This window comes from Callospermophilus lateralis, chromosome 11, assembly GCF_048772815.1.
Source record: "Callospermophilus lateralis isolate mCalLat2 chromosome 11, mCalLat2.hap1, whole genome shotgun sequence".
NCBI lineage: Eukaryota > Metazoa > Chordata > Mammalia > Rodentia > Sciuridae > Callospermophilus > Callospermophilus lateralis.
In genome coordinates this window covers 116,998,271-117,021,468 of record NC_135315.1, presented here as the reverse complement: position 1 = coordinate 117,021,468, position 23,198 = coordinate 116,998,271, and the positions used below count along the sequence as shown (strand labels likewise).

General features: G+C 33.4%; 1 pseudogene; it reads left to right on the top strand.

Moving 5' to 3' along the window:
* Nucleotides 1-5,480: 5,480 nt before the first annotated feature.
* On the top strand, nt 5,481-21,600 carry LOC143410780 (geminin coiled-coil domain-containing protein 1-like; annotated as a pseudogene).
* The last annotated feature ends 1,598 nt before the right edge of the window (nt 21,601-23,198 follow it).

Here is a 23,198-nt window from a genome sequence, read left to right as displayed (position 1 = left end):
ATACTAACATGTAACTTTTCCTTATATCTGTCACCAAATTCTTTACAGACATATACTCATTTATGCTGTGTGACTATAGATAGCTTCAACAACATATAGTTAAACTCATAAATTTATTTAATACTAGAAAAATGATACTTCAGTTTAATTTTTGATATGATAAAGCATTGGTTGGGAAAAATAGTCCAGAATTCAAAATTATAAATTATATCTGAAAAATCTTGGAACAAGTGGTGTTGAAATAGAGTACAAAATCATTTCAAAAATCTCTTGGGAGAGGCAAATGAGAGAAGGGAGGTGAAAATAATTTTAAAATATTGTCTTATCTAAATGGAAGGAAAAAATAAAGAAATAGTATACTTTTCCAAGATAAATAATTGAGTCTCAAAGGTAATATATAAAAATGGAGTTTTGAAACTTTGGTTCGACTCGAAAATACTGAATCCATTTCTTACTATTTGCATAGCACTGGGTAAATGCCTTAATTTCTCTGGACAGATTATGCCTACTTAAAAAATGTTGTGAGGACCTAATTAGATACTATAGATTATTATTAACACTTGACAGGTACATAACATATACTCCATAAATTATTTTCTTTTAGTTAATTATCAATAGAGAGACACATGTCTAAGTATGAGCACCAGGAAGAAAAATTCATCAAGTAATTAAAAAATATAGTATGATTTCCAAATTAACAAGGTAATAATATGGAGCATATTCTAACTGTATCAAACTCAAAGAATAAAAATTGAAAGGGGAAAAAGATATAGTAAAGTTAAAACTAAGCCATATATATATATATATATATATATATATATATATATATATGGTTAATGAAAGAAAAAATGAAAAGCAAAGGGATTTTGAGCAGTGAAATTATTCTGAGTGATACTCTACAGGTGGATATATGCCATCACACATTGACCAAAACTCACAGGTTACAGCAAATCATAGAACTCAATAGCAATATATCAATTTTGGCTTATGAGTTTTAACAAATACTCCCTAATTAGAGATTCTAATAATAGGGAAAAATTGGGGATGGGGAAAATAAGCTTGTAGAAATTCTGTGTTTTCCACTCAACTTTTCTGTAAAGCTAAAAGTGCTCAAAAAAATGTATATTAAGTTTAAAAAACTCTGTACAAATCTTTGATACATGAGAGATAGTATTTACAATGTATTTTTGTCACCTATGAAATATAATAAATTTATATTAGTTTTTAATATGTTAATTTTTTTTTGAAATTAATATTTCCTTAAGGTATTATTAAGAGCTTATGAATTTTAAACAATTCATATGTATGTAGATTTTTTTTCATTATAATCTCAAGAAGATATCAAAGGAAAATATTGTGTTTATGCCTTATGAAAAAATGGCTAACTTTACAGAAAATATAAGTTGTTGAGTGAAAATACAGAGTAATTCTTCTGATTATTTTTTGAATCTTGGAAAGATTCATTGTTGATCAAGATGCAAAATATGTAAAAAAAAACAAAAAAATCAAATAAATAAAAACATAAATGAAAACATTAAATAGTTTATCAATCATGACAGAAATTGGGGGTGAACTATAATCCATAAAAAGTCTACATTCTTAAACTAGTTTGGAAAATGACAGCTCTATACTATTTATAAAGAATCAGAATGAAGCCAGTCTCAGGAAGTCAAGGTCATATATTTCCTCTTATATGCAGAAGCTGTAAAGAAAAATAGGAAAGAAAAAGAAACTGCTTGGAAACAGAAGAGAGAGTGGTAGAATGGAGAAAGAAGGTGAGGAGGGAGTAGAGGAAAGAAAGGGGAGGTACTGAGAAAGCATGTATGCTGTCATACATTAATTAAACTTTTTAAAAAGAAACTATGAAATCTGAAAGTAGGTGCCAAAGAGAAATAGAGGAGTAACAACATTAGTATCAGAAGGCTGACTGTAGGGTTGAAAGACCTACATGAATGCAAAGTAGGGAGCCATGTATCAATAAAAGACACATTTGTGAAGAAGTTATGCAATTGTCAATTTCTGAATTACAAACTATACAGTAGCTAAAGATTAAAGGTAAGAACTACCAATTAGTACATTATCAACTAGATGAGAATGTAATTAAATGAAAACTTTTAATGTTTCTTTCAAATTTGAGTAATCTAAGTACTTCATGAAAATTAACTCAATCTTCACCCTAATAACCCTGTAAAGTTAACATGGTTATAAGATGTATTTTCAACTGAGGAAAAGAACAAATGATAAATAAAGATTATTGTTTTAGAAGTTCCATTGAAAATGATGACTTCCTCATAAGTCAAAAGAAAGGGAGTAAAATACACAAGATTATATAAAACTTAACCACAGAAGATATTAAAAGAAAAATAAATGTGTGGTACAAAATTTTAGAAAACACATTTGCAAATCAAAAGAAATGTCTGATTTTTGGGGGGGGAGAAATAATAAACACCACAAAAGACTAAAAAAAATTGGAAATTTTTAAATGTACACTTTGAAAAATTTCAAAGGCAATTTCTATCTAATCTCTAAAAAAAGATACTTAAGCTGCATTAAGGCAAGAAAGTAGTATTCACTACCAAAAAACCTATAGAGATATCAAATAATCATTTGATAAAATAGACTAGCCATTCCTAACAATAACACTAAATAAAAACAGACTGAAAATAAATTACTTAAATTTAATACTTGGGTATTTGCAAATCACACAATAAGTATTATTTTTATAAGTAGCAAATTTTAAATAATTAATGATAAATAGCAAAGGCTGAAAAAAATGTCATTTTAAGGTAAAAAATTGGACAGGGAAGACTGCTTTTAAGATTAGATTTCAATATTGGCTGGAGGTGCCCTGAAAGCAGTAGGGCAAAGATCAAATTAGCGTTGGTATTGGAAGGCAGAATTTCATTTCTTTCTTCTCTTAATATAATTTTGTACAACTGAGGAGATTCTAAAAAAAATCTATCAAAGTTAATATGGAAAAAAAGAATCTAGATACAAGACACAGATTCAAAAATTGGTAGTTTTTTCTTTATCTTGCCGTCACCTTTAAATGAAAAATCTTTAGACTCTCATTCATAGGGCATAAACACAAAAGAGAAAATACTTAGAAACTAGCAGAGTGAAATTGATTATATAAATAAAAATATGCATAAATAAATTTACCAATGTAGATAATAATTTGTATAATACATTATATAAAAATATGTGAAAAATCTTATAGGGCCATAAAAATGTTCTAAATAAATGAAAGAAGTTCTATAGTGCTGGTTAAAATTGCAGCCAATTTAAATAAAGTCTGTCAACATCTGTTAATATTATAAAACCTTTAATTAACTCAGTATTCTTCTGAAAATCTTATACTAAATAAATAACCATTATGGATATATATAGAGAGAAATATTTTGTTATATAATATTTATGGAAATAAAGACTATGGAAATAATCTAAGCATCCATTAGGAGAATGAATTGTTGATTATATTATGTAATATTATGTAGTCAATATAATATTTTAGACAATGTATGGTGTTACAATCAACAAAAATATAATGCTTTCAAGTTATTCTAGTGTTCTTATTAGTACCTTGGAAACTTGATGAAAATATATTTACAATGAGAACTTTTAATATGTTTCTTTTGAAATTTGAACAATCTAAAAACTACATAGACAATTTATGGAGTACCTTTCTATTTCTTTGTAAAATGCTACTATAAAAAATTCCTACAGGAAAGGGAGGAACAAATTATCATGTGCTGCATCACAACTGACATCAAATTCTAGTGGCTTAAAAAAATGTTTCCTACATGAATTAATTTGCTTCTTGAAGAAAATTTTTGATTATCAAAGCATGTGTATGACACAAGTTAGTATATATCAAATTAGTACCACAACCCAGAAATTCTGCTTGTCTTGTCCACACAGTACTTGTCAAGTCAATAAAAATACACAATGAGGACTGAGATGGAGCATGACAGCAATTTGGTAACTGAGCTTCATAATAAATCAAGACTTAAGAAGACTGCCATCTATAGCCCACATGGCAACAGATTTTTTAGTAAAGGGCTAAAATTTTCTGCTTCCTCTTCCTCTTTCTCCACTGTATGCCAATAGTCTTTCTCATTAAAGACTTGGTCTGAGACAGTAAAAACTGTATTTTGATCATTTGTCATTTATTCTAATATAAAAAGGTTTGAATGGAACAGGGTCTGGAGAGGGGTCTTGTTGCCTTAATTAAAGGACCATTGGATTGGTCTATCTGGGATGGCACACTTCTTTAGGGAACTCTGTTTCAATTTTTAGTGAGATGCAAAAAGTACATATTTTCTCTCCGATTTCTGAGATGTATCCAGTTTAGAGTGGTGGTTGATGAGGAGTATCAAGTACCCACACTCTAGATCTAGGGTATTGTTAAGCATCCTACAATGTAAGACTAACCTTTTACAACAAAGAATTGTCCTGTTCAAAATGTCACTAGGGCAATGTGAAGAAACTCTTAAAGAAATGACATTATTTATTAAATAAAATACAGAGCTATAATTTGGGCAGGTCAAGTTTGGGTAAGAGAGCCCCCCTCTCCTCTACTCAGTGTCAGGATAGAGGGCTTACCTGAAATCATGTGAGGCCTCTCTGTCCGAGTTTAATACTAGTTGCAAATGAGACCTGGGCCTGTCAACTGAAACAATCCACAGCTACCCTCTCCTTTTGATCTTATTTTTGTCTTAAGGATATAGCTAGACTCCAAGGTTGAGATTTCAAAAGAGTAAAAAAAAAGAGAAAAAGAGACAAGCCATGTGACCTTTAAGAATGAGCTCCAGAAATTCACATGAGTCTACCAGATTCTTCTTCATTGGGTTAGTCCAAAGCTTTGTGTAGTTCAAGAGGAAGGGAAATAGACCCCACCTGTCAATGGGCATAGCACGATTGTGAAAACAGAAATACTGCTATAGCCATTTTGTATGTCTTTTTTAATTTCTTACTGGCATATAATAATGAATTATGATTGTGGGATTAATTATGTTACATTCATATATACACATATTTATTTGATCCATATCATTCCTCAGTACCTTCCAGTTCCCCACCCACTCCTTCCACTGATCCACTTGCTTTATTCTACTTGCTGTAGCCAGTTTTGAAAAAAACTGACTTCTTATTTAAAATGAGACTAATAGTGTTTACTAGAGTTATTGAAATTTCTAATTATCCATTAAAGAATAACATTGATTAATAACAAGTTTGGACAGGAGTTCGATGTTCCAGTTAATAGTTCTAGCTTTTTGCTAAACAATTAACAGCCTCGGAGTGGATCTCCTAAAAGTCAAAGAGAAATCAATGGATGAAAGTGACTAAGGTGTGGGAGGAGGGAGGGAGTAAGTGCTGGGGAGTGATATTGGCCAACTTACATTGTTATACTGTGTTCATGTATAAATATGTAACAACAAATCCCATCATTATATAGAACTGTAATGCACCAACAAAAAATGTGGGAAAAAACAAATACAGAAGTGTTGGAAATGTTAAAATTGGAAAGAATTCAAAAACATGGTTACACAGACAAGATGCAGATTCTTAATGACTTAAAAGGTGAGTTTGATGAGTAAAGAGATTAGAAATATTGGTGAAAAAATGCAAATATCAAGGAAATCCAGATGGAAATTCTAAAAGAGGAAAAATATGAGATTGTGGGGCTCCAGATGTTGCTCAGTGGTAGAGCATACAGATAGCATAAGGAAGGTCCTGGATTCAGTTGCAAATACTGAAAATAATTGGGAAAAAAAGAAGGAAGAGGAGGATGTGGAGGAGGAGAAGGAGGAATGAAAAAATATATATAAAAGATCTGAATAGAAAATACCAAAGGATAGATTTCATAGAATCATAGAATATTTCAAATCAAAGAAGAAATGATCAGTAAAATTGACTACAGGGTAACAAATAACAATTCAAACATAAGCTCAGAGGCAAAAAAAAAAAAACCACAAAACTCTCGTGGGAGGGTTCAGGAGATAAGGGGAATCAGATAAATCCATAGATCTAAAACTTTGGAAATAATACAGGATCAATGAAAAAGAAAATAGTGTAGTTCTGCACAAAGTCATGGGGACCTGTATTATTGCCCAAGGTACAATTTATTGGAGAAATTACCTTACTCAATTTTGTAAAATTGAGCATCTGGAAGGTCATGATATCACTAAGTAATTGATGATTTGAAAATAAATATGACTTCACTTACCTCATTAAGACCCTTTCATGTCTTTGAATTCCTCTTAGCATAAATGCCTAAATGATCTCAACTCAGTCTGTCTCTCCAGCCTCATCATCATGTTATCTGTTTCTGATATTTGTACCAGGGCCTTTGCATGTGCTCTTTGTCATTCCCGATGCATACTTCCCTCTACTCTTCACATGTAGAACTGTTTTTTCTTCAAGTCTTGGCTAAAATGTCTTTTTCTCAAGCAATATAGCCTTAACAGTTTAAACACAGGTCTCAGAGGATAGCAATATAGATGCAGAAGCCCACAGTGTTCTAAATTATCCTTCCATTTCACTTACCAAAGTCTCCATTTACACTAGTAAGTGTGCAATATTTCCTTCAAAATATATAAACACCATTAAGGAAGGCATCACATTTGTTTTGTTCAGTGTTTTATCCCCAGTACTTACATAGCACAGAATAAAATGGAAGAGGAGAGTCTTGGAATGAATGTGTTTTTCTAAAAAATTAGTCACTTTATCACTTTTGATGGAACACTTCCAGGGGTGGACATCCTACTGCTCCTGAAGGATAGTCATTTTTTTAACAATTCCATTAAAAATGCCTTCAATTATTGGCCATAAATCTGTTTCCTTCTAATGTTGGTTCTTTGGTTTCCAATTTTCCATAACAAATAATTGATTCTTGAGAGTCTTGGGGATCATATGAGACTTTTCTTGTTGAATACATTCATTTTTGAAAGATCAGAGTCACTTTCCACAGTGACAAGATGGATATTACATGCTGATGCTTGCAAAGAAAAAGCTAAAAAAATAGATAAGTGGGAGGAAAGGATAAAGGCAGAGATGTTTCACACAGAGTAAAAGTAAACTATTGCATTTGTGGTTCCTTAGTCTCAATAAAAGAAAGACTTCATTGAAGTAGCCTTCACATTTTCCTTCTTTTCTGACTGCTCTCCTTTTGGCCCATCTTCTCCTGATATATTTAGATTTTACATATTTATGACATTCACCATTTGACTGAGGATATTGACATCCACTATTCACTGTTATTTTTTTATTTTTTTGGAATTATGGCTGTGCTCACACTCTGCAGTCCCCACAGGCATAAACAGAGCACCTTAGAAATAGAAATATATATAGAAATAAGGCTGAACTTGGTGACTTTAAACTTCTTCTTGAACCCTAAAGAGTTACCATGCAATGTAACATAATCTATGAAGGTCTAGCACTCCCAAATCTTCATTGTTTGCCTCTAAAGCTTGAGCCCTTAATATCTGGGGTGGAAGCTATATACCGTCTCTTTTATTATGCTTCTCCCATCTTTTCATGAAAAGTGCTATGGTTCCAGTGACTCATAAAATGGAGAAAAGACTCCACAGAAATGAGGATTTACAGTCACTTAGCCCTACCACTAGCCTCCTCACATACGGCTGCTTTGGCTGCTTTATCCTGTTTACTTGATCACTGTTATTCTACTATATTTCAGCAAAACTATTATATATATATATATATATATATATATATATATATATATAGAGAGAGAGAGAGAGAGAGAGAGAGAGAGAGAGAGAGAGACATGCATTCAAGTTAATTACAAAGACTTTTAATCTCAGAATTACATTGAATTGCGAGTTCTTTGCATTGGAAATAATTTTAAGGACTGTGTTTTCCTGGTAGTAGCACTGTATGAACAAGCAATAAAACATCTTGATAGCCACAGTAATCCATCCACTCTGTGAACTTGTCTAGTAACTAAGAGTTCACTTCTTATGGGATAGCACATTTTATCTTTACACATTACTGAGCATTACAAATACCCTTATTTATTTTACACTAAAATTTTTCAGTTGATTAGTGCTAACTAATGGGATTAGGTCTATTTACTCTCTTCAACAATTTTGTATTAATTTGAAGATTATAATCACACTCTATTTAATTTTCTACATTTAAGCAAAGCCTTCTTGTTTTTTTTTTTTTTTGCACCTTGATGTCAAAGCCCCACAAAATCTTATATATAAAGTACTTTTCCACTTTTATACAGATTTTCATCATTTTTAAAAACATTTTTGAGTTTTGGGGTAAGAACAAAATCGAACATTTATCTTCTACCACAATCACCCCTCACCATGCAAATCCAACAACAGTAGAAATATACAAAATATAATCTGTCATTACTCTTGAAGGCACTCAGCTTTAATCATGTTTTTACTCCACAAAAAATATATTACTTCTAATCAACTCTGTGATTTTATATATATATATATATATATATATATATATATATATATATATATATTTACATTTTTATGACCTTAAAAGCAAAACATATATAAAAAAAATATAAAAAAAATATAAAACATCAATCATATAAAGTTTCAGGAATGTACAGGATTATGAAGAATAGAATCAAAATCACACTTCTCTTATGAAACAAAAAAAAACATTATTTTAATGTCATTATGTTTATGCCTGCTTTTAAAATTTGTTTTAATACACTCATATACATTTCAATATAGTTAACATCATGCTATTTTTCTAGGTTTTTAGAAAAATAAAATTGTGTATTCAATGAATACACAATCCATACTATAGACATGCTCTAAGTTACTGAAACAATCTCTTATTGTCAAAACAATTTCTTATTGGCCATACTACCCAAAGCACTATACAGATTCTATGTGATTACAATTAAAATTCCAATGTCATTCCTTATAGAAATTGAAAAGGTAATAATGAAATTCATTTGAAAAAAATGAGAGACCCAGAATAGATAAAGCAATCCTTAGTAAGAAGAGTAAAGCAGGAGACATCACCATATCAGACCTAAACTGTCATACAAAGCTATAGTAATGAAAACAGCATGGTATTGGCACCAAAAATAGACATGTAGACCAATGGTACAGAATAGAAAACACAGAGACAAACCCAGATAAACATAGTTATCTCACTAGACAAAGGCACCAAAACCAAACAGTGGAGAAAAGATAATCTCTTAAACAATAGTGCTGGAAATCCATTTGCAGCAAAATAAAAATATTCTTGGACATTTTCTTAATGTTCACAAATGTCCCTTATATTGATGTGATGAACTCAGTTGTAAATCGTGCTTAAATTTTCTCGCTTCATGAATTAATTTCTTTTGTGCTTGCGGGCTTAAAAGGATGGATGTTTTAAAGTTCTTAAAATATCTGTAATCCCAGTGGCTCAGGAGGCTGAGGTAAGATGTTCATAAGTTCAAAGCCAGCTTCAGCAATTTAGGAAGACCCTGTCTCTAAATAAAATATAAAATGGGCTGGGGATGTGATATATATATGTTTGTGGAAAACTGAATGTCAAATATATTAATTTTCTCAGGATTTCTTTTACTTTTTTATGACCATGTATTTGATTGTTTTGTATATAAATATGTTACCTTTAGCATTAAAACACAAAACTTTATGGTGAAGTTTTCCTTGCATGTATACTTTTAAATAGACTTCCTAATATGCATTTCTTATAATATAGATATAATTTATTGTGAGTGATGCTGGGGGTACAACACAACTCCAACTGGCACAGAGCTACTTGAAACTTTCCACAGGAGAAGCAGACAGCCTATCACATAGACACTGACATTAGTGTGGGACCAAATGCTCCTTTCCTTCACCAATCAAAAAAATTTGCACTTTTGTGAATTATTGTTGCTTCATAAAAAATATAAGATTGTAGAATAACTCTTTATTTGACAACATCTGAACATTTCCAGGTGTAAGTGTTTTAAAGCCTTGGGTATCACTGACTGATCCAGATGCCTCAATTTGTATATATGTAAAAACATAAATAGGCACATACAATTTAGATATATTAATAAATGCCAAATAATTCATAAAAGCAATTACAAATAAAAGTTTTTAAAAGATGCACATTATGCAATTTGAGTTCTTCTCAGTTGTACTCATGAACAAAAACCACTTTTTTTCTTTGCTTGACTTTCAGTGCTTCCTTCCCCAAAAGGAAGCTATTAAAATTTATTGATTTGTGTAAAATCATCAGCTATGGTTTAGTCATGCAATGCTGATACTTCCCAGAAGTGGCAGCTGGGAGGCTTCTGGTTAGATAAAGAAAAAATAAAAATTATATGTACTACTGTCATCAAAACATCATTTATCTAATGTCATAGAGGAAATTTGGAATTTTACTTTATTTTTTATAGGGTACTTTCTTCATCTTATAATGCTTTAATTCATTCTAATTAAAGTAAGCAGTATTAGTTTCATAACAATAAAAATTCTCTATATTTTTCACAGATTGCTTTAGAATATATAAATGATTCCACCGGCTATAGATTGACATTATGCTTTCATTTTCTAAAAAAAAAAAAAAAAAGAAATATGGCAAACAGAAGTTGACTAGAAATATCCAAATTACATTAATACCAATATCAAGTAAGTTTCTTTGATTTGGTTGTAAATAAGATAAATTTGTCAAAAATTAATAGGTCATTGAGAAATAAGTTAACTTCACAGATTTTATAGATTACAAAAATATAGAATTATACCTTTATTATAGCTAAACATTTGTATTTAAATACATTTATTTGTCTTATTTCATGAAAGAAGTAAACTTATTTCAGGTTTGCTAATAATTCCAAGGCTAGAAGGCACCAGTACCCAATTGTCCTATTTTGGTATTGAAATCATAAGCTTTTTGAAAAAAGCAGGCCTGACTTCCTTTTTATGCATCTTCTAGACACAACATGATGTCACAGTCACTGCCGATTCACCTTTCAGGCCTTTAATGCCTGATCAGCAAGCTATCCAAAAAGCTCTGACTGAAACTTCCAATAAAACAATATCACAAATCACACACACACACACACACACACACACACACACACACTCACACACACGTGCACATGTGCATATACGTTTCCATACAGAGCTGATCTGACTCAGTTCCAAACTGAATATTCATTCCTGAATGCATCCAAGGCCTTTCTCTTTTCTATTTAGTAAACTGCTAGAAGTTTTTTCAAATTTATTATTTTTCACATTTTTGTTACCAGGATTAACAATTGTATTTTTCATGCCTTTTGTTTATGTAGATACAGTTTTTATCACTGCATAGGTTATTGAATATATGCTGGCTGCTATACAGATATGGTGAGTAGTAAGTCTCTATCTATATTAAAATTATTGATTTCTGCATATTATTCTGGTGGGGTGAAATTCAAAACTATGCTTCAACAAATGACATGTGTCAGGTTCTTCAGACATGCTAAAAATTCAAATGTTAAATTTTCCAATGTAAAACATCTTTTCTAAATATACTTTATCTAAATGTAATAATTTTCTTTACAAACAGGTTAAATAAGAAATACTATCTTTATTATTACCTGGAGATTCAACCATTGAATCAATGGGAAAAGCTGTATTTATAGATGGAATTTAGAAATTGTTTATTACATTTAGTATCAAATCCACTAATGGGATAATTATGGAATTAAACAAAAGAATATTCCATATGCCAACCTATTTATCTCCTGACCAAACTCTGCTCACGCTCTAACCTTCTCTGTCTGTAGACTTGTTTTTTGTGCAAAATAAGAGGTCAAATTACCTCTTATTTTGTTATATCTTTGCCCAGACAGGAGGTGGTACCCTGATTCAACAATTGGGCTGTTTGGAGCCACATTCCCTTTAATGCCATTGCTTTAGGCACAAATCAATAGGCAGTTTTAACTAATCTTATTATTTGCAGAAGAAAAACCATCTATGTGGGTTACATTGACATCACTAAGAAATGTGAAACTCCTTCTTTCATAAATGTGGATAAATAAGTGCCAAAGAGTTTCCCATTATGGTTTACGGGATGTAGGTTTCAAAATAATAGACATCATCATAATAGTAATAATTAAGTTTATACCTTAGTAGTGGATGTTAAGTAAGATGTCGTGCATAAATCAAATCTTAATAATTATTTTTTCCCTTAGATTTTGATTTGAGAATAGATTTATGACCTGATTTATGTTTAATTGTCAATAGCTCTTTGCTGTTTAGGGGTTCTCCACAATCATATATACTGCCAACCTACCAAGCTAAAGTATTAATGATTTGCCAAATATTGTTGTGCTTAAAACCAATCAAAAACTTCTTAAAATTATGTCTTACCCTCAGAAAAGAAAAACCATGTTTTATAAATGTAGCATTCTTTTTCAGTTACTTTAATAAACAAGACACAGAGGCATATGTGTGTTCAAAGGCAGAGTCCCTCACCCCTAATAGTAAAAAGAGATACTATCCATTATTTAGTCAACAAATTAGGAAATAATTAAGCATTAATAAAAATGGTTGGTTTTTCAAGTAACTTCTAATGTATGTATTACTATGCTAATTTCCCAAATAAGATAAGAGGCTTAAGATAACCCCAAGTGACTCAATCATAGCATACCAGAAGCTGAAATCTGGGTATATTTTGATGTAAAGCTTATAGTTCTTTTTTGCATACCATGTTTAGTCAATTACCTACTTTATATCATTTTTGGAGCCAAAAGAAAATCTATCTTTCAGAGGCTCCTGTGTTATTTGTGAAAGTTTCCAAAAACACAACTCCATCCTCCTTTTTCTGTCCCTGCTGCTCATCACAAAATGAATGAGGGTTTTGCCAAACAGATTGTGTTGCTGGCAGGACTAAAAGCATGAGCAGTTCTTTGCCTTGAAAAAGATCACTGATTCTTACAAATTAAATACATTTTGATACGTTCTCCTTACCCATGATCTCAGGGCCTTACAGCCATTACATCTTTTTTTCTTGTTACAGTTAGAGCAGAGATGGACCAGTCCTTCATGTCACATACTGAAATGAGTCAGTGTTGATGGATCCAGTTCATCCACATTCCAGGCAGGGATCCCCAAACCTACTACTATTAATCTGAAAATGTTTTTCAAATAAATGTCATTGAAGCAGGAGAAAAGGACTGCACCAAGAGAAGCAGCTTCCCCCTCCTTTCCTTTCTTAATTTTGGATATACAGTACTTAATTAACATCCATTCTGTCATAGTCATTTTGCCGAGTGCTAAGGGTCATGAGTAGAGTACAAAGAAGAATGAAGAAAGGTCAGAGCCGAAGTAGAGGAAGGGCTGTGCAAGCCAGAATCAGACATTATTTTCAGTTCCTACGCCTGTCTTGAAATACAGTAACATTGGGTATAGGGCTTCAACATATAATTTATGGGGAACACAACCCAGTCCTTAACAATGCCCATTGATCAACAGCAATAACATGCAATAGAGAGAAGTTAAAGTCAAATGCCATAGGCATACTAGTTAGTCAGAGGTTCAAATCCAAAGCCTGCCACTTCCCAATTGTGTTAACATTGGGGAGTTTTCTTAACCTTAGTGCTTACTTCCTTTGTGAATGTAACAAGGACAATAAGTATCCTTTCTCCTATGACTATCATCAAGTATTTTATATCTAATTAGAAGGTAAATTGAAATGAGAAGCTACTATTAGTTGTAGATAAATAGTTTCAAAGATGTTGTTACTCTTCTTTCTATGGTAGGCATAGTATTTTAGGAATTGTTAGAATCAAATGTAAGAGAAAAGACAGGAAATTAAATGCTTATGCTATTATTTCTTAATGAATTTATTTTATATAAATATAGTTGGGGGGTAGGCCTACACAGAGAAAGATGCTTTAGATTTCAGAAATGTGTAGCTTAATTCATTCTTTTAAACAAATCTTTACTGAGCATTTATTATGTGTCAGAATTTGTTCCAGGCATTTTGGAGACAGCAGTGATCAGAAATCACTATTCTTGGGGAATTTATATTCTAGAATTAAAATATGTCACCTCCACTTCTGGAATTGGGCAAAATAAGGTCCATCAAATAAGGAAAATAAATTAATTAAAATAAATTTACAACATAATACAAGTTGGCATTAAATTCTGATCATGTGGTCAAAAGATATATAGGCATAATACTAGCTCTGGGGCTGTAGGACTGGCTTCCACAAGTGCCGCCCCATCCCTGAAATACAGGTTTGAGACCTGCCATCCCTCACCATCGCCCAAGCAGACTTTCCACCCCGCCCTGCCCCGCTGCGCTTGTGGCACGGCGCGCAGGAGGAAGCGCTGGCCTTAGGGTCCCTCAGGGCTGTGCTGCCACCTCCAGCCTCTGACATCCCGCGTCAGGTGCTCAGCCAGCGCGCATAGGCGCGCGGGTTTGAAGCCGCGCAGCATACCCGGTAGCCAAGAGCAGGCCGGGAGCCCGACCCGCAGGTCCCAGATCCTGGTCCCCGGAGTGCGAGTGACTCTGTCTTCAGCTGGTGTCTGCAAGCTCACGTCACCTGTTTGACAGCCTCCCACCAAATCAGAGGGCAGCGCTCTCCAGGAGCCCCAAGCGTCACCGGCTCCCGCAGATTAGAACTGGCCTCTCATAGTTCCTCCCTTCATTCCATTTAAAGCTCCCATTGGCTTTAAGAAAAAGTGTGAGCTCAGTTTCTTCAGCGCTTTCTTCCACTGCAAGATGGTAAGTGAGGAACCAGCGTTTGCTAGTCCTCTGGCAAAACCTGGGGCTCTGAAAGCTAATAAACTTTGCACTGAGAATTTATTCCATTTTTGGAGCCAGCTTTCTTTGCTATCTACCAATTAAAATAGATCCTCCCCTGTCTCCTTTTTATTATCATCTGTCTTCTCTCTCTTCCTCCCTTCCTTTCCCACTGCCTTTCTCCCTGTTATTTTTATTCTTCATATTTCCCCCAAATTTCACCTATTCACCTGCACTTACTATTCATTCTTCCTCTTCTTCCAGATTATGCACATATTTGCAAACACTTGGAGTTGAACTACTGTAAGAGTATTTGGTTATCTTCTCAGGTGTCAATTGCCTAATAGTTTAACTCGGATTCCAATAATAACCTCAAGGAAGGAGTCTGCAAACATGCTTTTAAAATGAAAACAAGAAAAATGGCTTAACTTCATTGGTCTGCACTCCCCAAGCTGCATTTGCTTCTGAACTGTTTTTTTTTTTTTCTTTTCCAAGACTTAACTCACTGGGAACATTAACAAAGTGTGACTTAATTGACTCATTTTCCCCCCTTCTGTTTATGTTATGACCAAGAAAGTACTCAAGCCAACAAAAAGATTGGTAGCAGTCAAACAGAGTTTATCTAAACCTAGGCTCTGTTGGAATAAATGGCTTTTACCTGATTAAATATTGACAAATAATTAGGAATGGGCTGTTGTACAAATTAACCCAGGAAGGCTGCATACTTGTCCTTGTTTGGAGAATTGGAAAGAGTGTATGTTTGAGGTTTGAGAAGTGGCAGCCAGGAAGGTACTCCCTGGATCAGAACACAGTGAGAACATACACCATGCAGTTAGTGGTGGCAGGATAACTTTGCAAGGACATTGAGCCCTAGTGATGGAGATATCTAGAGCTTGCAGTCTTTGCTTATTTCTGTCAGCTTTTAGGTGTTTACTTGGAGTGATTTTACGCTCCTCTAACTGGATCTGGGGCAAAGTTTATTTAATTACCTACAAGGAACAAAGTTTATTTAATTATCTATAGAACAGAGAGAGAGAACATATATATACACATATGCACTTATGTCTATATATGCATATGTCTATATGCATGTATATTATACAAGTATGTATATGAATGTACATAACTATATGTATGTGTATGTATATATATATATATGCATATGAACATATATACATTATATATATATATATAAGACATAAGACAATTATTGATTCAGAAGTTAGTCTACAAGATGCCATATTCTGCTTTTCCACCTTTTTAAATGGGTTCTTTGTCTTCCAAGGTGATTAGAAATAGAAATATAATTAAGATAGTTCTGACTGGCTTATTAGGTGAGCTACAAAGGAAAATATAAATATGATTCATCCAATGGTAGTCTATTCTTTGTTCAAGAGACCTGTGGAAATGTTAGGAAAGTCATAAGAGCCAATTCCTTTTTAGTTATTATAATTAAACCACTCAAAATTTAATCTGGATCTAAATTTAACACCTTCATTGTTTCTTGATTAACTGCATGTAATTTCTGTGTGTTTCTCCCACCCTTCTCTCCCTCCACATCTTCATCACTCAATCTCCTGGGACACCCCCCTCCACCCCAACTCCTTATACTGAATTTCACAGAACACCATTCTGCCTTGCCAAGAGCAGTATTTTGCAGGAGACCAGAGTTATAATTGCCCGTATTCCACTACACCATCAGAAACTAGTGTTGACATTTCCACAGAGACTTGGGTCTCTTTCTGGGCTGCTGGTCTCCTGGGCAACAGTGAGCCCCAAAAAGCACCACAGGCACAGGGTAAGTTCTGCTCTTCTGCTTTAGTGGTAGACCTGGAACCCTTTTCAAGCAAGGTGGCTGCAAAGCATCATGGTCTGGGACTCTGGAAAAAGGGATGTTATAAAAAATTTAAGTTAGTCCAAAGATTCTTGAATTTTACAACCTTAACTTCTGTTATTTGGACTTGCCAAATAGTGAAAATGGGATTCTTCCTCTTTCTTGCTGGACAACACGTGTTTCTCCCTCTACTCTATAGTACTTGGAGATTCCCAACTCACTGAAAGAACCTTTCTGGGTCATATTTTATAAACAACATCCTAGTAGAATGTTTTTGGAGTCAAGATACTAGTTACAACATTTCTTTTGAAATTCAGGAAAGTTTCCCAAGTATGATAAAGAAACAGGAATGAATAACTTCATCTTCTTTTTAATAGAGGAGATTCTATAGACAATTCCTTGTAAGTAGAAACAATTATTCTCTTACACACACACACACACACACACACACACACACACACACTCACATAGGATTTCAAAGTTAGAGGGAAGTATAACAATGATGGAAAATTATGGATAGTATTAATCTTGACTTGAAGGTTAGTGAACATTTTTATAAAATTAAATGAATTTCTGTATAAATAGTCAAGTTTCTCAAAAAAGTTTCAGATATCTTAGAATTAAATACCTATACTATGGTTTGCCATATGCTCCTTTGGTGGTCACAGGGGTTAAGGGAAAGCACACAATAAATGAAAACCTAAAAATGTTGAAGCACACTTATATATCATGATATATCATGGATAAAGTTGTTCAGTTTTACTTTTTCACTATAAGCAACAGCAAAGACAAAATGCCCAAAATCTGAACCCAAACTGTTTATAAAATTGGATTCCTGTTTTCTTACTCATTACTCTATTTTAATAAAAAATACTTCAGTAACAGCAATTTAAGTAGAACAAGGAAAGAGTCAGAATGTTATTAATGAGGGGGAATAAAGTGAAAAACCAATTAAGCATGCCCAAATGCTTTTGATTAACAGGCAGAGCTTGCTGTCAAATATGAAAAAAATTCTTTATAAAAGCAGAAAAAAATATACAGATGAAAACAGTTGAAACAGAGAAGGTAGAATTTTGCAATTTTTTATCATGGTCTTCAGAGAAACAAGGTGTAAATTATTTAAAAGTAGAAATTGCTACTAAATCAAATTCTGAATTCTATCCATTAGATTTAACAGGTAGGCAGAAAGAAAAGGAAATAATACCATCAAAAAATGTTATTAGATTATCAAGCCAAACACTATATTATTAATGTTGAAACTTAGAAAAATAAAATAAAAATTATAAAAAGATAGTGGGATTGCAGTATTATGCCTAGTGGAAGGGAAAGTTTAATAAACATTTGAATCAATTAATGATGCAGCTGAGAGAGTCTTTATTAATTTAACCAACAAGAATATACATACAAAGGGAAGAATGTGACCACTTAGTTTCAAAAAGAAAAATAATCCCACCTCTTTAACCACTTTGGCATAGATTGTATCAATATTTGTCTGTCACAGCTTTATTCCTTCTTCTGAAAGCTTTAAATATTTTGTTTTATTGTGAGGAAGCAACAGCTATTTTTAGAAAGGTAATTGAACCTATTGCACTTTGGGAATGGTTTGGTGAGTTCATTGCACATAAGTCAAAAGTGTGTTTTCTATGCTACCCATTTTGTATTTTCTCATAGATTCATCTTCTAATTTGAGTTTTCCTATTCTGGACTCATGTTCCTGGGAAGAAGCTCAGCTTTCCTCACAGCTCTACAGAAATAAACAGGTATGTGTTGATATTCAGAACATTGAGACTGGCCATGCATCCTGCAGTCCATTCTCCACTTGCATCCTCCCTTAAGTTCATGCTGCTCCTTTTTCCTTTTAAAATTCACATAAACTCACTTTAGAACTAAAATAAGCATATGTTGAGAGAGAGAGAGAGAGAGAGAGAGAGAGAGAGAGAAAGAGAGAGAGAGAGAGGAGTTAGATGAACAATCTCTGTCTCCCTCCCTCCTTCTTTATTTTTCTCTCTCTTTCTCTTTCTCTCTCTCTCTCTCTCTCTCTCTCTCAAACCTCCCCCCCATACACACACACTCATATCCACAAATAACACTTGAGGAAGACATGAAGTCAGGCTCTGACTATATCACATTTTTGCTGTGTGACCTATCACATCCATCTTTTCCTCATCCATGAAATTGGAATATTTATGGGGCATATCTCAGAGGGCTAATGGAAAGACCAAATAGAATCATGTCAGTATTTTAAAATGATAAACATGGATAATTGCCTGGAGAATTAATGATGATGACCAAGTTTTTTGTTTCCAGATATTGTTTCATTTTCCATATTTTGTTCTTTTTTGTTCCCCAAAAGTAATATGATCTACTGAACATACAGGCAGATCAATCTTAATGTGGCACAAGTCAACAATCTTTTTTTTTTCTTTCTTTTTTTTAATGTGTAAGGAAGGAGTCCAGGTAAACCTTTCTAAACACCTTTTTTTCTATATTTAAACAGTTGAATGCTGCTCATTTTCCTTTACACCTACCTGTCTCACTTGTGGTTAAAATTTTAAAAGTCATATAATACCCTCAAATACTTTGTAGTGAATGAAAAATTCAGAGCACAAAACTGAACAATCAGGTGGTAGGGGGTTGTTGATTTCAGTCTTGGAGGACAAGAACTCCCTGAGATTGTGTTCATAAAACAAACAGAAGAATAATCAAGTTTAAGAAGGCTGAGGCACAGTGGCATTATTATAATGTTACAAATCAATACAGTGGAGCAACCTTCACCATTGTCTGCTTTCTGCAGCTCCAAGATACTCTGGTTCAGAAGGAAGAAGAACTCACTAGGCTACATGAAGAGAATAATCACCTTAGACAATACCTGAATTCTAGTTTGGTTAAATGTCTTGAAGAAAAGGTCAAGGTGTGTAATAATTTTTTTATAAGGTCAGGGCAGTTATTTAAGAAAGAAACCATTAATGTAAAATTTCATAATGAAAAGCAAGAAGTGTACTCAACAACATGTCATGGGATATGTGAGTAGAATGGATAACATTTCTTAAGGAAGTACATGACTTTCACTAGAACTTTTATGTATCATTTATTAGAAGTATCTAGATTGCAGATTCTATCCAGACATTATTTCAAAAGGAGTTTTTTATATATCAAAAGCTAGGGATTGCTGAGGAAACAGGTTGATCAAAAGGAGAGTTAGGTGGAAATCAGAGATTTAAAAACTCAGTTGTTTTAATTATCTTCTTAATGTAGAAATTAAAGATTTAAAAACTCAGTTGTTTTAATTATCTTCTGGCTTTAGGAAAATCATTCTCAATTAGGAATTTGGTTATCTGTAGCTTCAAAAACTAAAAATCTGTGAAAGATCTCTCTCAATCTAAGATGCTGTGATGATAACCGGAGCCTACTCTCTTGAGCAGCAATTCAGTATATACAGTTACATTATTTTTTATTCACATTTTTCTTACACTTTTAAATGAGCTATTTCTAACTCAAAGATAGCTTGCCTATAGTCTCTTTGTGTTCTTTTTTCTTTAGTTTTGTGTTTTTCCTAGTATGTGTTTGTTTCTATGACCAATTTTAACTTTACTCTTAGAGAAACTATTATTTGATATTATGTAATCTAAATTGATTATGTGTCTGCTGCTTTTACTGGATCTAACAGTTAAAAGAAGAAAAGATACTAGATTTGACTACTTTACTGTATAGCAAGCTTTCATAAAAAAAGGACTAGCCTTGGCTTCTAACTCTAGCCACCATTCCTTGAAAAAGACATTATTAAATTATTAAATGACATTAATTAGCTTTACCTTTCTTGACCTCAGTTTTCCAAGATTTAAAATCACAACTTTTTTCAAGGGATTGCTTTGAAATTTAATGAAATAACATAAGGAATGTTGTATAGCATTTAAACAAGTGTTCTCTCTATATTTAGGTAAATTAGGTTTAATTCTAGGCTAAGGGATACTTAGCAAGTCACAAATGTATCTGAGCCTTAGTTTCCTCATTAATGGAGATTTTAAGAGTATCTATATCCAAAGAAATAGTACATGTGATGAACTATTCATAAATTATAACAAATGATAATTTGTTTATTTTATCAGTGATAATTCAATAAACAATTGCTTTTATTATCATCATTGTAAAAATTATTACTTCCCTGATTTGAAATCTTCAAGACATTATCTGCTTTTTTCAAGTTTCAAACTGAGAGTAAGAAATGAATTCAGGTTCCTAAGAAATAAGATGTTATCATGGATTTTACTTCAGTAACAGACACTAATCTAACCCATTTTACTTGTATGTGAAAAAATATTAGAAATTTAACCTATTTTTCTAAAGAATGAGGGTAACTAGTAGATACGTAAAGGAAGTATAATTTTCAAATGTCACTTCTTCAGAAATTGTTGTCATCAGATGAGTTCTCCAAAGTGTGTGGAAAATTCAGAAAGGGGAAAAGGAAACACAAAGAGCAGGAATTCTATCCTGCTGAGATCCCCCATCCTAAAAATGTCAAGAGGAACCTCTGTAGTGAGTTTGCTAACTGTGAAAAACCACCTGGGCCCCATGTTGATCCCTGGGTCTTTCAAACACTTGGATTGAAAGACCTCAACCCCATTGATGACACCTCATCAGCTAACTACAGTGCCCTCTCCTCTCATCCCAGAAGAGTGACTAGCACATACTCCCATTTTCCAAATGATGCCATTGATTATGAAAATGTCCCCAGAGAGGATGTGCCAATCAACTATGGAGGTGAAAGAATAACCTCCTTGCACAGCACTGCCAGCCATGGGGAAGACTTCCACTACTTTTCTCAACTTTCAAATCCCCCAACGGAGGTGCAAATACTTCCTTATCATCCAGCTGATGTGTCACCCAAAAAGACAGAGATGGCATTTTCCACATCCCTGAGTCCTCACTGTAATGTCAAAACTCATTCTTTCCACCAGGGACAAACTTTTGTGTGTAGAGATGAAGAAGGAGTCTGGTAGATTACCTGGGTCCCTAAACAGCCTTAGAGACTCCTCTTTTATCACAGAGCACTGCCAGGAACTCTGTTTACAAAGATCTCTCTTGCACTTGAACCTGACTATGTGGAGCATAGAAGCTATTGCCCAGAAAATCTTTAGCCACTTTAAATGTTACTCTCAACTACCACTTAAATTTGTAGGGAATAGCTTCCAAGCATCCATATCAGAGGCATATGCTCTTCTTCCACCTGAACTTGACTAGTTTGCACATCAAGGTCTGCTGTCAACTTCTTCTCTTTGCCCTGTACTTGAAAAGGTGTTTTCCAGTCTTTTGTAGATTTCTTCAAGACCTAGATATACTTTGCTTATCCTGACCTGTTTAAAACCTTTTGTTCTCTTATCAAGTCGTTTAAATATGTATGGTCTTTATTTCTCTCCCTCTTCTACATTTCTTTATTTCTGAAAACTGCCTTTAGAATGAGCCCTATTTTTGTTTTAAGTACTTCCTCTTGGTTGTTTAAATTGCAAGAGGTAGGGTAAAATCAAGTGTCTGCCCATCACCACTGCTGAAAAAGTATTGTGGATATAAGTAACAGTATGTCCAGGGCAGCTCAAAGAGTCAAGTGTTGCAGGGTGGCTTTAGCAAAACATCTCTAAAACAGCTGCGACTCCACTGATAAGCAATACCACTGAAAAATGACCAAAGTTAAAAAGAATTAAAGTTACTTCAGAATGTCCCAATACCTGCTTCCATTGGCATCTGGCCATTGTTTCTTCAACTGACAAGGCTCAAAAATGATATTTTTGAGGAACTGTTACACAAAAAATCATCATCTTAAACTGCACAGATGCTAGCAAACTGATCACTAGCCCAGCTCTGACAATGTCACACTCATTCCTTCTGTCAGTCATGTATTCATGCAATTCACCTAAAATATCTACAGAATACCTTATGCTCACTTTGTAACAGGCATTGTAATTCGGGATGGTGATAAAATGTGAGCAGTTTGGGCCCTGTGCACACATTTGGGCCCTGTGCCCACATTTATGTGACCTAGAGCCATTCATCTGCCATCATCCCTGAGAAAACTATTTCCCTTGTATGAAAATTCAATTTTCCCATCTGTGGAATACATTACTTGATTAGATAACTTCTAACATTCTATGAATGAAGGCTGGATTTCATCAGCTTTATTTCTATTTGGTCATTCAAGGCCATTTTTCCCTTAGATAGGCACTGCATATGCTAGGTAGGGTGAACTTTATCTGCAATGGAAAAAAAATAGAAAAATAAATTTGAGACATTTGTAATAAGCATTAGAAATCATTTCTCTGATCACAGGATTCCTTTTTCCAGTATGAGCCCACTTTGCAGGTTGATTCTGTCTGTGTGAGAGTAATCTCTATCTATAAAAAGATACATTTTAATTTGTAAGTAAAGGTGAATAGATTGAATTCAAGCATGATATCAAATATCTCTTCTTCCCTAAATTTTTTAAGAATATTTTTGGTGCTCTTAACTGTTTCCTTCCTTTCCATGTTCAAGCTCCCTATTGTTCCCAGAATAAATTATGCATCAATGTTGGGCACCTATGCTTTTTTGGCAACATGATTAAATTTACCCGGTTGAAAGCCATTTCCATCTA